This window comes from Odontesthes bonariensis, chromosome 3 (genome assembly GCF_027942865.1).
Source record: "Odontesthes bonariensis isolate fOdoBon6 chromosome 3, fOdoBon6.hap1, whole genome shotgun sequence".
Taxonomy (NCBI): domain Eukaryota; kingdom Metazoa; phylum Chordata; class Actinopteri; order Atheriniformes; family Atherinopsidae; genus Odontesthes; species Odontesthes bonariensis.
In genome coordinates, this window is record NC_134508.1 from 35,644,912 (window position 1) to 35,656,522 (window position 11,611).

Below are 11,611 nucleotides of genomic sequence, written 5' to 3' on the forward strand. Positions count from 1 at the left end.
AACGGCCCACCACTAGTGTGTGTGTGTGTATGTGTATATATATATATATATATATATACATATATATATATATACATATATATATATATATATATATATATGTATAGTGTGCGTACTGTAAAAAAGCATAAAATCTATCTCTCTTTGTTTCTACATTGTCCTGCTTTTTTGTCCTTCGCCAATCACATCGGTGGTTTTTGACTGCTGGGCGTATAAAAAGAAAAAACACATGAAAGATAATGTTGCTAATATTTTGCTAATGTCTCTTCAGGCTCCCACCAGCTGCAACATCCCACCTGGGCCAGCCACACCCACCACCTCCACTGGGACGTCATACCGCTCGGTATACTTTCATACTCATGTAACCTAGCTGGCTGTTTGTTTGTTTGTTTGTTTTCTGTGTGGTATACTGTTTCCGTTTTGTTTCCAATCATGGTGGCATATTTTACACTAACACGTGACAATATAATAACGTCTTTGGTATTTTGTTTATATTTTAAAACTCCTCAGGGTTCCTGCTCCAGCGCTACCATACCTTTACCAGCAACAGACCTTGCTCAGTAAGTACTCATTCATATTCATGTTCATATTTGTTTGATTTACTTCTCATTTACCGCTCAGTAACCTCTCATCTTTGATGGTCCATGTTATTTAGTTAAACATTCCTTAAATAAACAAACAGTACAATCTATAATTCTCTTCAGTCAGAAAGATGATGAGTGATGTGAATGCTCATCTGTTAGGTCTATAATTTCCTCTTGAATAACCCTTGTTTGTTATAGAAACATGCCAAATGTCATATTCTTTGCTGTGTTCTAGAATGACTAACAAGGAAGACATCAGATTTCCAAAGAGGAGCTTGAACATGTTCTTTCACTGAAAACCACCTTTACAGAAGCGGCATCTATTCTTTCAATCTCGAGGCCAAATTTCTACAAGTTACTGCAAGACTATAACATCCCAACGTCAAAATTTAAGAGCATCAGTGATCAACAATTGGATCTTGAAGTGTCACAAATAAAAACTGAACACCCAAATATTAGAGAAGTGATGCTTATGGGGCATGTCCGCTCCAAAAACATTGTGGTTCAAAGACAACGTGTAAGAGATTCACTGCTAAGGATGGACCCAGTTGGTGTCTTAGCCAGGAGAAGAACAGCAATAGTTCGGCGAGTGTACTCTGTCCCACATCCAAATTTTATATGGCATGTCGACGGAAATCACAAGTTGATTAGGTGGAAATTGGTTGTTCAAGGTGCCATAGACGGCTACAGTAGGATGTTGATGTGTCTTCACTGTTCCAACAATAATCGTGCTGAAACTGTGAGAGACCACTTCACTGCAGCTGTTGGACAGTTTGGCAGACCACTGCACATCAGGACTGATCACAGAGGAGAGAACGCTCAGATTTGGGAGGACATGCATGCAAGCAGGGCTGAAGGCTCTGTCTTAACAGGAAGTTCTGTACACAACCAGAGGATCGAGCGTTTTAACCGAGACTTGAACAAAAACTGCAGCCATATTTATGCACCCATTTTTTATGAACTGGAATCCCTGAGTATCCTAGACATAGATAATGCAACAGACCTATTTTGTCTCCATTACCTCTTTCTACCCAGAATCAACCGTACTTTGGAGGAATTCTAAGCTGGATTTAACAATCACTCTATCTCAGCTAAAGGAGATAGAACACCAGTTCAGCTTTTTAGTCTGGACAATGATTTGCCTCATCTTCACAACCCAGAACTCTCAACAGCAGGGATAGTTTTTTGTTCCTCACCAAACTCTAGAAGAGGATTTTCCCCATTGAATGGCAGGGATTTGCAAGAACTGAATGATGCCATTAACCCTCTTCTACATGACAACAACAATGGCAAAACATTGTTTCAGAGAACACAACAGTTTATTTTGGATAAACTTGTAAATGTGTGATCTCAGCATAACATGGACAACTGGGTAACATTAGCCTCATTGCACTTTCAAAAGTCCACTTTTGTAAAGAGCTTGAGGAGGAGTAGGATGAGGAGAAAGAACACATTCTTCAGTTTGTCACAACATATTCAACATCAGTGAATCTGAATAAACATGGCTTTCAATGGTGAGGAGGGGAATTAAAAAATGTAATCTGAAAAGTACTCCAAATTTCTACTTAAGTACCTTACTTGAGTAAATGTACATAGTTTCATTCCTTCACTACTGTTTGTTGAGTATAAAAAAACTAGTAACTCTAGTTGCTAATTTAACTCGAGTTAAATTCATAACAAGATGAAAAGAATGTGGAGCAAGATGGGAAAACACAAGCTATAGTCTTTATTTTTCAGCTTTTTTATGTAATGCAATTGAAACCACTGCTTTCTAATATGAACAAACTCTATATGCCTCAAATCTCCTCTATGGAATACATTTACACATGGACACCATCAGCCACTGGGCTGTAGTGGAAAGTTTTAGGGTTGTTACCATGCGAGGGGCAGAGGGTACACAGAACAACACAGCAGCCTGATGAACTGATTTCAGTGAATTATTAGTAGATTTACAGTAAAAATTAAAACTAGGACAGCACATTTATGCTAAAGTTGTGCTTGCAACAACAAAGCCTTTACTTGTACTTTAATGGTAGCTGTTAAACATCTCAAAACACAACAATACTTTAGTCCAGTTGTAGACAACATAAATACTAATAGCACCTCATATCCGAAACTAAAGAGTGGAATCCTGACATTTGTTTAAATGGTGCTGAATAAAAATCCATTCATTAATGCCACTAGGAAGCAGTAGTTGAATTCATCATCATCAGTCATTGTTGTTGCATTCACAAAAAGGTGAAGCTCGTTGGCACACGTATGTGCAGTGGGAAGATATCTGTCTTCATCATGAATAAATATTCATTTAGGAGTTGGATGAAAAACCAATGGCTGGGACTTTGCTGCTCCCTGTAGCAAACGCAAAGATGTGACCAGGGCTCAAAGTCTTCAGGAATGCCTCCTCCTCCTCGGTTAGAGTCCTGTCCCCATATGTGTCTCTCAGCTCTTTATCTAAAACAGAGGTCTTCAACAGGGGGTCCGCGGAGGTACTGCAGGGGGGTCGCGAAATCTTTGGTTGATTAGACAATTTTTAACATTTAAAAAAAAGAAATAAAATTTTTTTTTTTTTTTCAAACAATTTTTTCTCACAAATTTTGTGCACACGTGTGCCATTCACAGATGCTTTGAGGATTCATTGCCCCATCTACATACATGTTTAAAGTTAAAATCTGTGGATTATTTGAATAGCTCAGTGTTGTATGCAAGATGTTTGTTTATAAATGGCAGTGGCACGGCAACCCTGTGCCTTGCACATGTTTAAAATAAAGACATGAATATATTAACCTGTGTATTATTTGAATAGCTTAGTATTGAATGTACAATAACAGAGTAGCTATATTTATAAACGGCACTAGGCCCCGTTAAATATAAAACACAATTGTATGCCATATTAATAGTCGGGGGGTCTCTGCTCCAACTCTCCATCAGTTTGGGGGTCCCTGGCCTGAAAAACGTTGAAGACCCCTGATCTGAAAGCAAAGGGAAACCAGTGTTGACTTGGAGACTCGGAAATACTCAGGTTTAAGAAAGACTGAATCAATGACTAATTGAATAACTAATGGTTTACTGTAGAGGTATTTTGGTGAAAAAGCAATGTTATTCTTACAAGCTATCATAACAACTGTATTCTTGTTACATGGTACATAAACATTAGATAGGCACAGCTTCATGAGTTGTAAAGAATAAAATAAATCTGTACGTTTCCTGGATTTCCTTATTGTATAATATACTGAATTAAAAATACAAACTTACTTTCAAGACATTGGAGAAACTCCCTAAATGTTCCCATCATCAACTCCTCCCTAACTCTTCCGTTGCTCCCCAGTACAGAGTAGCTTGGTTTGAGAATACCAGCTACAAAATCAGCTGCTCGACCTTTGACCTTTCCTGGTATGTCAAGCAGCACATGCAAGCTGGGGTTCTCTCTCAGGAGTGATAAAACCTAGAAGGAAATTCAACACCATAAATGAAAGGCCATAAAAATGAGTAGTTATGGTTAAATGTGGATATGACAATTCTTAGTAATTTTACCACAGCACGGAGCAAATATGATACAGAACTGTGAGGTGAATCTTACTCCATAGTGGGACAAGCCATCAATGAGTTGATCAAGACAGCTCTGCCGTTGCACAACAGTATGGTATAGAACTGCATTTTTCACAAACAAATCTCTGTTGGCCATGGTGACAACAAGTGGAAGACCCTCACCTTATATCGCCATTAGTCACAGCTGCTGACTGCTTTCTCCAAATCATCCTGCAAGGTTGCCTGTTGAACCTAAATATTACAGATCAGATCTTTAAAATCTTATTTTCTCAGGGTGGTCAGTGGTGTAGTGGGTTAAGCAGCCGCCCCATGTACAGAGGCTACAGTCCTTGCTGCAGTGGGCCCCGGTTCGAGTCCCGCACCGGACAGCCGTTTGCTGCATGTCTTCCCCCTCTCTCTGCTTCCTGTCTCTCTTCAACTGTACTATCATTAAAGGCATAAAACCCCCCCCCAAAAATCTTATTTTCTCAAATGACTGCATTTAATCAACATTTACAGAAGTACTATGTAGCATTTCACTTACACTTAGTTACCTACCAATGGCAAGAAAGTCATTTTTAGTTATTTATTGGGTAATATGAAACCAAAATTATTTTGATAATGCATTCTACCAAAATAAAAGTAACTGTACTGCTGTGGAATAGTCAAAAAAAGCAAAGGCTTGCTACAATAGTCTTCAGGTCAGAATATTGCCCATTACCTTTTTAGGTTGAAGGATGTCCCCAGACACAATGTAGTCCATGACACTCGGGGACAGGAATGCAGGTGCTTCAGCCCCTACAGTTATTATTACTGTAGACTTCATCCTGCCAATGGTTCCATACAGTCCATTTTGCAAGTGGAGAATGTTCAGTCTTGGTGTGCATCCATTTGGTGTGCCTGAAAGATTAAATAAATTAACACCGCATTCTGTATCGTGTACTCTGGCATTTTCAAACCAATATATTTAGAAAAAACCTTCAAAAGCTCCACTGTCTTGGAAGATAGGCTTCACCAGTAATCGGAAAAACTCTCGCCTGGGACCTCCAAGGTCGGCAGCATCTTCCTCAGCGTCATGTTCATGGCTTGCAAATGTGACATAAAGCATCATGTCACAGCTTTGTGCAAAACAGGTTCTCTTAAACACACGTTGGGCTGTTGGCCAAGCATTGGCTCGACTGATATAGATCTGTCTTGTTTCCGATGTTATAACTCTCTCACTGTGAGCTTGTAGAAGGCCTGCAACTTCTTCTTTGCTCGGCATTTCAGATGACCTATATTAAAAAAAAGACAATGACAAAGATAAACAGACCTTTGGCTACCTCTGCATTTACTCCACTATCACCTTCAGTGCATGAGGAATTGTTCCATGTTGTTTGCGATGTTTACGCTGGTGTAAACAAGAGTTTTACTGTAGTAAAAAAATACTTGTAACTCTTACTTTAGAATATTAACAGCACAGTCTTCTAGTAGACAACACTGAATTGCCTCTTCAAGATTCTCATCTTCCTCCAGATGAACAGGGCTGAGCAAACGAAGATAAACAGGGACAACAGAAAATTCAGCAGAAAGCCCAGAAAGAGAGAGAGAGAGACTTATATCAGAAGTTCATAATGTAAATAGACCAACATCTACACTGCTGTATTTCTATGAAGCCCAAACAATATCTTACACAACTTGTGCCACATTATAAGGAAACAATCGTCTCGGGTCCCCTGCCTGGCCCTGATTTTCTCTTGAGTGCTGCTCTCTGTCTCCTGACATCTGGCCTCACTGTCCCTTGGTGGTGAAGGCACTGGACTCCGCATTGCATAAAGAAAAGGAAGTCAAAGGGAAATATTTTTGTAATGATGTTAATCTAATCTTATCTAAGTGCAACTTAACCCTAATTCCATCTTTTAAGCGTGTTTCCTTTAAAAGGCAGCCTTTAAGGATTTAGGGTGAAGCAAAACTGAATGAGATGAGCAAGGTTTGAGAGTTGCCTCTCCCATTCGGTACAAATGACTGAATTGTGCTACTAAGCTCAGTCTACATCTCTTATAATGACTTGTAGGTAGATGAATGAAGACATCCAATCCAAATACAGTTTACAGGTCGCTTACAGTGATCCCACTGAGTCTGACAAAACAAAAACAAACTGCTGCTTAAATTCTGTCAGGTTGGCATTTAATGTTAAGCTTTGGTCACACTACATGACTTTCAAAGTCTTAAAGGGATAGTTCGCCTCTTTTGACATGAAGCTGTATGACATCCCATATTAGCAACATCATTTATGAACATTTTCTTACTCCCTGCTGCGTCCTGTGAGCCGAGTTCTAGCTGAGATTTGGCGTTGACGAAGGTAGTCCGGATAGTTGGCTGGGGTCACAAAAATAAAGCGTCTTGCTTCTCAAAACAATATCTGTTCAAAAGAGTAATACATTTGCATCACAAAATCGGTAGCCATAAAAAAATCAGACCTCACAATCGCATGGCGCTATTTCTCTCTCCCTTCATATCACTACAGGCTGTGTAAACCGAAAAGCAGACCGAGCAGTCCCCTGCTTCCGAGCAGTAAACACCGTAACAGGTGCAGCTGTCGCTATGAAGGGAGGCAAAAATAGTGCCAAGCGATTGTGAGGTCTGACTTTTTCTGGATAACCATTTTGTGATGCAAATGTATTACTCTTTTGAACGCATATTGTTTTGAGAAACAAGACGCTTTATTTTTGTGACCCCAGCCAACTAGCTGGACTACCTTCGTCAACGCCAAAACGAGGCCGGAACTCGGCTCACAGGACGCAGCAGGTTTTTTTTTTTTTTAAACCCTTCTGCTTGGGGTACCTAGCACACAGGTTCCAGGTAGCCAAGGTAACCAGTCAGGTTACGAGCGGGGCTCTGCTGCCTGTCAATCACCGATTGTGCACGCGCGATACAAGGTAGGCTCGTCCCCATGCTTATTTATCTAGACTATTGAACTTCATTACGGGCTAGTCTACTTACTGGCCCTCATTTATCAAGCCGTCGTAGAAAGCATCGTAGAAATGAGCGGAGAACTCGTCGTACGCAGAGGTTCAAGTGGGATTTAGAGAACATGCGTACCACACCAATCCCATCGTAAAATCGAGCGGCTGTTGATAAATCCGGCGGCCGAAATCCATCGTAATGATCCTAACCACGCCTTCTACAAAAAGGGGCTGAGAGGCCGCACCTCTAGAGTTTGCGACATGGATAGACGAAAGGCGGCAAAGAAACGCTGTCAACGCTGTTGACAGCCGTCCCAGCTGTCAACAGCGTCCAGGTTTGGATTTGAGTGCCTTGGGAGGAGAGGGTGGCTGGCGTGATCGGAGCTACGTCCTCATCGGGCGTGCCAGGGAAACTTGACACTGATGCGCCCATGCTAGAGCTCAAGAATGGTAAGAATGACTGCACACCCAAGACGTTTAAATAAAACAGTTGCTTTAATTTTCAACACAAATGAGGTTCCTAATCAAACTAATATTTTTCATTCACAGATGAATCCAAAATGGCATCCGGGTCACCTGACCCGCGCGACGAATACGCGGCCCGTCAACATCCGAAGCCTCTGCCTCTGCCCCCCGGTCTGCAGCGTCACACCGGCCAGCCGTGTTGACCACAGAGGTCCTAGAAAGACAAACAGAGATCGTGAAGTGGATGATGGCTTTAACACACACCGTGCAATCTATCGACAGTACATTGAAAGACATAAATGAAACACTGAAGTCTCAGAATAAATGCTGAAAGAAATCGTTGTTCTCCTTTCTTTTTTCCTTGAATAACAGAATGCTTACCGAAAGTCAGAATCGCTGAATAAGTTCCTCTCTCCTCCTGAGCGCTCTTGGCTGTGCAGGCTGGTGGAAGGGATCTCTGGGTGCGGGGTCCTCTGGATGTACATCTGGAAATGGCACTCCATTGTTTTGGGCAATGTTATGGAGATCCCCGCATGAAATAATAATGTTGCATACCTTTTCGGGCGTATAGGGTTCCCCCCGCAGCCGAGAGACAGATCCAGCTTTAGGAGCCATATACAGCTCTCCACAGGGGTACGCGTGCGCGAATGCGCAGTTAAAGCCCCTCTCTTGTTCGGTGTGAGGGTGCACGGTTGAATAATGAGCCATCACTCTCCCAATTACGGAGTTGTTGTTTAATTTATTTAATTTGGGTTTATGTTTATATTTATGTTGAAGTCAAATAAAACATGGGCCTTCTTTAAAGGTCCCATGGCATGAAATTTTCACTTTTTAAGGTTGTTTAACATTAATATGAGTTCCTCTAGCCTGCCTGCGGTCCCCCAGTGTCTAAAAATGACGATAGACCTAAACCATGCACTGGAAATTATTCTCTGCCTTTGGAAATGTGACCATGCAGAAGGCCTGATCGAGAAAGCCGCCGCTTATGTCGTATGCCCGCTTATGACGTGGAGGTTGTTTCCACCCAGAGCCAATAAACTGCCTTTCCCCGCCCACAGCTCTTTGGCCAGCTCATTGTAAAATCAGTTGAAAGTCGGCGCAACGCCATCTTGATTTTTCTGCGTAGGATATCTAACACACCATGGCTGATCGAAAGCATAACATTTGCTCTGTACATGGATGTACAACGGATCTAAAAAATCTTTTTAAAGCTCCTGCATCAGAACCCCTAAAGAGCCAGTGGTCAGATTTTGTTTTTTCTGGGAAAGTGACAAAAGAACAGAAGAGATTTGTGTATGTGTGCGCCAAACATTTCACGGAGGATTGTTTCCAAAACTTGGGCCAATACCGAGCTGGCCTTGCCGATCGTCTTAAAATGAACCCTGGATCAGTACCAACTCTCTTTGGCCCAACTACAGACCTCGGACAAGTAAGTAATTTAACGCTCTATAATTGTCTTGCTTTTATGTATGTACAGTATAGTTAAATAGCTTGTTACCACAAGAAAGTGTCCTGAAAGTATCGTTAGCTCTGCAGCTAATAGCTAATGCAGCTACTGTCGCTAATGTAACAGTAAATAGCATGAGGTATGCGAGTGGACACCTCATTTACTGTAACGCCAGTGTTGTGTACTTATTTGTTGTTTTGATAGCCGTCCTGCTGTTGGTGTTATGGCGCGCACGATATCTGCCTTTCCCCTGATTAAAATGACTAGCACTACGTCCATCTTTGCAAACCAGAGCAATCAGCTGAGAATGTCAAAATCGCGATTAGCGATTAGCATAGGGCTAAGTCTTCAAACTTGCATTTGGAAGATATACAAAGTAATAACTTGTACTAATTTGACCTTGTTGTATCTACACAGGCCAGCACATCAAGTGCTTTTATTCAGCTGCCTCTCAAGGGATGTTGCCTGCCAGACAGACCAACTGGAAACACATACTGTAGCCACACAGCTATCCTTTAGGACTTTGAAGGCCCACATCAGAAGTGAAGGTATTTTGACCCTGTATTTATTTTGCTTGAGAAAACAACAGAACAAAACTTTACTAAAGACCAGTGTTATATTTTGCATGTCTTACTAATGATCGCAAGAAAAATTATTACAATGCGTTGGATGCAGCCTGAGCCTCATACAGTGGCTCAATGGAGACAGAGGTGTAATCAAGTCCAAGTGATGGAAAATATGACTGCCATTCTACAGTTAAAATTACCCCTTTTCCTTAGGAGATGGACACCTGTCATTCTTTATATTGGTTAAGCATATAATTGTATAAGACGAATGTAACATAAGCTTGCAATCAAGGTGAACCTTTTTTTTTCTAATGTATTTTTATTTTAATTTTCAATTTTATTTGTATATGTGTGTTTTATGTATAATATTGTTATTATTATTATTTGTCTGTTTCTGTGTGGTGTGTTTGTTTGTATTGCCTATACGTTATTGGCAATAAAGTAAAAAAAAGAAAGAAGTGAAGGTATGTTCTAGCCACCTTCAATAAGATGAGATTAACTTTATTGTCCCACATGTGAAATTGGGTTAGAAGAGTGCTGTCACTGTATGAATACATCATATGTCATACACATGAATGACTTGACATATCAAACAAACATACATCCTGACGGTACAATGGTGATATTTGTTGCAGGTGTCCAGGCAACTGTCTCCTGCAAAGACTTTGGTGTTGGGACGTCCAATGTAGACCCTTTGTTCCTGTCATCAACACCAGTAAAGAGACCATCCAAAAGACCTCGATTGGATCTTGAGGAGGAGCAGGAAGATGATGCATTGGAGGGAAGCTCTTTAGTGGATACCCCAAAGGGACAGGATTCCACTTATGACCCTGCAGACTCTGTCACAGCGTCCGAAAACTCTACACTGAGGCTGTAAGTTATCATTATCTGTGTGTGAGTGTGAAGAAAATGTAGGGATTGTGAGAACTTTCATAATTTTTTTTTAACTGTATGGCATTCCAACATGAAGGATTGGTCTCAGCGAGACTGTTGTTGTTTATAGCATTACTTTTAGGATTATTTATGTGCATACAGATTATTCATCCGGCTTCAAGGAGTGTGCTGGTTTAAAGTACTGTCCAGATGAAAGCTCAATCTGATCAACTCAAAATGTGTTTTGCTTTCTTTGTGGTTTTATATAGAGAGGAGTCCTCCACTTCCACACACATCAAGAAGTACATAGTGTACGAGAACTGCATCATGCAGTTGTTTAATGCATGTCCGGTCTGCACACGGGCATGTGATGTGAAGACTCAAAGGCTGGGGACATTCCTGTCTGTGAAGCAGCGGTGTCCCCACTGCACATTTAGAAGACAATGGAATAGCCAGCCTATCCTGGGTAGCACGCCAGCTGGAAACATGCACCTTTCTGCCGCTGTGTACCTGAGTGGTGCATCTTTCATACAAATAGAAAAGGTAAAGTATGTGCAACTGTAGATACCGTAACTGAAATACTTGTATTTATATCAAATTACATGTATTATTTCTCCCCTCCACACCCAGGTCTTCAAGGCAATGAAGCTGGAGTTGTTTCGGTATGAAACATTTCGCCGGCATGCCAGAGCCTTCATTGAACCTGCAGTTATTCACCACTGGAAAGTCACACAGGATGTGAATCTGCAGCGGCTTACTCGGGAGGAAAAAGTCATACTCGGTGGTGACATGAGGGCTGATTCTCCAGGTATTGTTACTTGACTGAAGTATTGTATTTTGTACAGTGATATTGTTTGAAGTTCAAAGGAATGACAGCAGGCAGGGGGTGGTTTTATCAAGGTCTTTAGCTCCAACTATCTGTAGCCAAAGGCCAGCAATCAGAGTGTAATAGTGCTGGCTCTGAGACACACAAAAGCCAGGGACCAGGTCTGATGGCTCTAAGCAGTGTGTTGTTATGTGAAGTTATGAATTGCACCTAAATATAAGAATACATAATATGTATTGAATAGTGATTCCAAGTGTCATTATTTAAACTCAATTTTTAACAGGTCACTCTGCAAAATATGGGAGTTTCACCATGATGGATCTCCAAACTAACACCGTTGTGGACATTCAGTTGGTCCAGGTGAGTTGTTGAAATTGACT

At 41.1% G+C, this 11,611-nt stretch overlaps 1 long non-coding RNA gene across 1 annotated transcript; it reads left to right on the forward strand.

The window, feature by feature from the left end:
* Positions 1–9,425: 9,425 nt before the first annotated feature.
* Positions 9,426–10,881, forward strand: LOC142377490 (uncharacterized). The gene is made up of 3 exons (XR_012769520.1): positions 9,426–9,514; positions 10,168–10,405; positions 10,675–10,881. It is a non-coding gene; the product is annotated as an uncharacterized LOC142377490 (long non-coding RNA).
* The last annotated feature ends 730 nt before the right edge of the window (positions 10,882–11,611 follow it).